The sequence below is a fragment of the Nestor notabilis genome, unplaced genomic scaffold, assembly GCF_000696875.1.
Source record: "Nestor notabilis isolate BGI_N333 unplaced genomic scaffold, ASM69687v1 scaffold23132, whole genome shotgun sequence".
Taxonomy (NCBI): Eukaryota; Metazoa; Chordata; class Aves; order Psittaciformes; family Psittacidae; genus Nestor; species Nestor notabilis.
Window position 1 is genome coordinate 40887 of NW_009917317.1, and position 5296 is coordinate 46182.

At 48.6% G+C, this 5296-nt stretch overlaps 1 protein-coding gene across 1 annotated transcript in view; it reads right to left on the bottom strand.

Annotated features, from left to right (window-relative positions):
* Nucleotides 1-5296, bottom strand: part of LOC104401566 (nuclear receptor corepressor 2-like) — a gene marked incomplete at both ends in the record, with an annotated part of 64107 nt that overhangs the window by 35497 nt on the left and 23314 nt on the right. The window lies entirely within an intron of this gene.

A 5296-nucleotide genomic window follows, 5' to 3' on the forward strand; every position in this document is an offset into this window, starting at 1 on the left:
CAGCTGGCAAAGCCATTGTACAGCAAGATTGATCATGCAGGCGAGGGTCGGAAACGGAGGAGCCTCCTGTAACTCCAGCCAAACAAAGCACTGCCAGCAAGACTGGAGAGCTGCAAACCATGAGGAGAACGCTCCAAGGTGAAACAACAGGCAACGGAGAGGGTACAGAAATGGCTGTGTGTCGTGTCCCACTCCAGTATGCCCATTCCTGATGCCATGATCCCAAGCTGCAGCTGAGGGCAGTCACTGATCCCATCCCCTCATTTAGCTGCAAGACGCCCCGCAGGGAGGGCAGGGAGCAGGTCATGCTGCTCACAGGTCATCGCGCTCATTCATCTGCTTGCTCTGGGATGGCCAGAGCACACAGCTCCAGCTGGTAATACACTGCAACCTATTAACCCCGAGACAGGGCACATTCCGGGAAAGCCAGCTGTTTGGAGCAGTTTCCTTGCAATAGTCAGAAATGCTTTATGGGGATGAAAAGTGAGGCAGATCTGTAGCTGATTTACCCCAGAGACCTGTGCTAGGATGGACTAAACCCCCAGGGCAATTAGTGCCTCTGAGAGCAAAGTGGCAGAGGTTTGTAACTCTGGATGTGCAGTCAGGCGAGCTGTGTTTGTGACTAGAAACAACACTCCAAGAGAAAGAGGCCATTGGAGGTCTCCCAGTGTCTCAAATCATGTTCTCTGCAGGTCCAAAATGCACTCAAAGTCATCACTGTAATTCATCAAAAGGTTTGCACTGTTAATACACCTGGTGGTTCACATGCTGAGGCCAGGGAGATGCTCCAAGAAGGAGATGCCTCAGCAAACACAGGCGCTTTGCTACCAGAGCATACCCTGGCCAGATACCCAGCACAGCCTGTCTGGGTCTCCATCGTGCCATCTCCTTGGGAAAATGTTCCTACTGAGCTGCTCAAGTGACTCCCCTGGGCAGCAGTTCCATCCACAACCACTGTTCTTAACATCAGATGGGAAATTCATGCTCATCGCCTATAGCACTATGAACTTAGGACCAAAACAAGACAAGTCCAAGTGCAGAAGCACTTGGTCAGCCACCTTTGCCTTCCCTTGAAGCCCAAGCTGACATTGCAAGGCCAAGTGTTGCAAGATAGTCCACACAAACAACAGTACTTGGCTTTTTACTGGCAAGAGAAAGCAGCAGAAGGTTGAAGTGTGTGTCTCCATCATTTAGTAATTCATCACAAGGTAATACTTCTGCCCTAGTGCATGCCAACAGAGAATAAAAGAGATGAGAAACCTTGAATGAGATGAGCGGGGAGCTGCTAGGTGAATTTCTAATGAGGAAAACGTCTACAAGCACTAATAAAAAGACCCGAAAGAGAATGCATTAATAATGACAGGGTTTGGAAGAGCATTTGTGCTACATGTCAGGCTTCAACTATGAATTTAGAGGCAATACAGAGCTACTAAAACCCCTAAACAGCCAGTAATGAAAAGATCACTTAAATTTTCCAAAGTGACAAGTGATTTGGAAAGGCAGAGCTGTTAAGCTGCTCTGCTCTTTGGGGAGAAGGATAGTGGGGAGGATATTGAAAAGAAAAAGATATTCAGAAGCCCCTAAACCTCTCCGAAAATCCTGACTTAAGACTTTTATTCTGCAAAGTCTCCTTATCCACCCCCCCAAAAACAAAAGCTCACAGCTGCAGAGAGCAACCCAGATGTGCCGATGCTAACAGTGCACACAGCTTTGCTGCTGCTGGATGTGGACACACCACAAATCAGATCACACCGAGCTCTTGATCTGTTTTAAATGTGCTCTCAGACCCTGGTTTTCCAATGCCCTCCAAGCACCTTGAGGGGATGCAGCCTGGTTTCACCCCAACATCTCTCAATTTCAGCATAAAAGCAAGCAGCTCTTGAGGGAAAGGTTTAAGGCAAACCCTGTGAACAGCACCTTGCACGTACTTACCCTCAGTTTTCCTTCCCTGTGCTTTGTCAAGGCTCGGAAGCTCACATTTCGCTTTCAAACACAAATCCCACAGACTATGATTTCAAGATGACTGCTTCAGGAGAGGGGGGAGGAGAGTCCTACTGGGCTGCTTTTCATGGCTGACCGAGTAGGAATCTCCTACTGGAGAGATGAAGGCCCCCTCGGAGAACAGACAGGTAGACAGCAGGTAATTGATCCTGCTCATGTGAACAACATCTTGTCATTTCTCAAACACAGTGAGGAAAGAAGGTTAGTATCTCTGGTGCCAGCAGTCTAGAGAACACGAAAAATCACTGCCACGGGAGGGGAGAAGAGAAGCTTTCATCCTTGTACATCCAGCTGGCAAAACACTGAAATAAGAGACCCAGACCAGATGCACTGGTGCTTAAGTGGTGGACAAGCATCCTCTGCATTTGCTGCTGTATTTCAGCAAAGGGTCTTTGCAACTTCCTCTGGTGATGCAGAATCATTCCAAGTGGCCTCCAGTTGTGTTCGGGGCTGTAACACGTCTTGAAGGAACTCCTCACTCCATTGCAAAGCCAAAAGCAAGAGGCAAGCTAGCTATGGGGACAAAGCTCACCCCATCCCTATGAAAACAAAGGCACTAAATGCCATGTTGCTCTCTTCTTTCTTGAGGATTGAGTGGCAGAGCCCTTCCCTCCAACAAAGCAGGTGTTTCAAACAGAAAGGCCATGGTTCCATCAAAGGTAGGTCAAGTCTTTGGAACACACCACTCAGCAGGGCTGGAGCTCACGTGGCAGATGTAGCATACAAAATTAACCATGTTAGCTCACAGCCTGCACTCACAGGTGAACCAAAGGGACCCAAGCAGACAGTAACAGAGCACAGCGAGGCAGCTAAATAAGACTTAAAAGCTTTTGAAGCTGCAAACACTGGAATGAACTGGGGCATGAAATTAATTTTAACTGTACTGAATAGGAGACAGGCCATAAACCTCCACAAAACTAAGAGAGTGGCAGCGTTTTAGTAGGAGTAGAAGCTCTCCCCGTAACTCCCCAGTCAGCTCTGTTAGCATAAGTGACTCATCCCAGCTGAAAAGCAAAGCAAACAAGCAGGAAGAATTAAATGAGTGTTGCAAGGCGGAGAGCATCGCTGGAGAGAAATCGAGGAATTCTGGCTTTGTGATATTCAAATGCCTTCCCACTGACACTCACATTCAGCTGAGAAAAGAAATCCACCCTAGGAAGTGTTTTGAAAGAAGAAAAAAGGTCTTTGTGAACGGTGAGAGCCCGGCCATCCCCCTGTGCCCAGGTATGAGGCTCCAAACCAGCTTCACATGGGAGCAGTTGCTATTTAGCACTAAGTACAGTGAGGTTTTGCGCACGGAATCATGACCTGGATGATTTTTAAGCCACAAGGCTTTTTCATCATGGCTAAATCTGCATAGGGTGAAATTGTTCAGAACGACCTGCATCCAACTACAAATATAACCTGTGGTGTCCTGGCAGTTGTCTTTCTGGTGTTCTTATGCATGTGTCTGGTGCCTCCCAGCACTGTGAGGATTTACTCTGTCTCCTACTGAAACAGCTACCTCCAGGCTACAGAGTAGAAGCTGCTCTTCTAGAGCTGAAAAGCACAAACATATTAAAAACAAGGAAACAACAAAACCTATCTTCAAATGTAGCTCAAAGAGAAGTTGTAGGTAGGATTTGAACATCCAAGCACGACTTGGCCAAAACACTGAAGTTTAACATCTTTTCCTCTTGCTCAAAGGTCCCTAAATTATTTGCTTGGAAGAATCTCTGAAATCTTGATTTTATATCTTCCTCCCAAGCATCCAAACATCCTTTTATGTGCCCCAGGAACACAAGAGAGAACAGGACACACCGATTTCTCTGCACATCCATCAACAAGTAGCACACTGCAGTTCAGACCCCAGGACCTCCAAGAGAGGCCCATGGCCCAAAGCAGCAAACATCTGGAGCCCAGATCGCTCGAGGGCCTTTTGCTGACCTAGATCCGTAAACGCGCTCTGCTGGCATCAATAACCAGCTGAAGGCAGCTAATTGCAAGGAGGAGACGGAGGCTTTTCATTAAAACATGTGGTTTCCTTCCCATTTTTTTTCCAGCACTAATCACAGCGAACATTAACCCCAAACCTGCCCGCTCCAACCTCTCCCGAGTCTATCACCACCTACTACAGCCGCACAGGAGGGCTGCCTGCTGCCCAGGGTTGGGATAACCCTACAGACAACTGTAAAGGAAGGGATGGAGAGGAGTACCTGCTCTGATGGCATGGGAAGCTGGTTTGATGGGGTTCCACTCCTGACCTGCGCAGTCAGTTCCCTCTTGTTTGTGCCCCTCTTTCAGGCAGCAACCAAGAACAGGAAATAATTTAAATCACAGGAAAATGCAATCACAAACCCACAAATATTAGCAGGAGAATGGAAAGTGGGTGAAGTCTCTGGATCTACATTTAACTCGTTCTTTCAAGGACAAAACCAGCAATCAGCTTGAAATTGTCACCTTTGTTGCCCGACTTGTGAGGGCCGAGGAGCCCTTCAAGAGAAGAAGGGGGTCAGGGGACCCTAAGGGATAGTGACAGGGGTGACTTACAACCAGCAACGTGGAGAGCACATTCTTAGGCCAGCACCTAATGTTGTATGAGGTGATTTATCAGCCAGCAACCCCCTGAACTGACAGCAAAACAGACTTCCAAAAGCAGGGAGCTGCAAGTTGCAGGGAGCACAGACCCTCTGCCAGGCATCATTGCCTCTTCCAAGAGTATAACTGTCACCTACTGGGTGTCCTTACCCAAGACCTGAGGCAATGTCTGCCAAGCTCAAACGACTGGGGTGAATGCATCAGCAACACAAGGAAACATCTGGAAGGAAAAAGCTACTGGGATTTCCCTCCTGCAGGAAAAGCCATCATTTCCCACTGGCTTCTCCGTCTGCTTGCCCTCCCCATCAACCCCCAGGAGGTGATGCTGCTCTGTCCCAGACATGTATGGCATAGCAGCACCTTGGTTTTATTCACAGCACCCAGGCCAGCACCGAGTACCCCAACAGAACCCTCCTATTTGGGGTTCCTAAATGGGGAATGCCCAGCACCAGCAACGAGGCTGCTTGGGGATCCAGTGAGGAGAACGGAAGGAACTGAAAGGTTTGGGGTGACTGTGGGGTTTGAATGTTTCACAGCAAGTGCATTGCCTGGATGACACAGGAAGCCTTGGGTGGAGCAGGAACCGAGCGGGCAGCGAGCAGCAGGGTCATGTCACCAAACCCTCCTCCCCAGAGCGCTAATGGGGATGGAGAGCACCTAAACCCCAGTGGCACCTACCGTGCTCCCCTGAAGCAGCACAGAGGTACATTAACTCTTT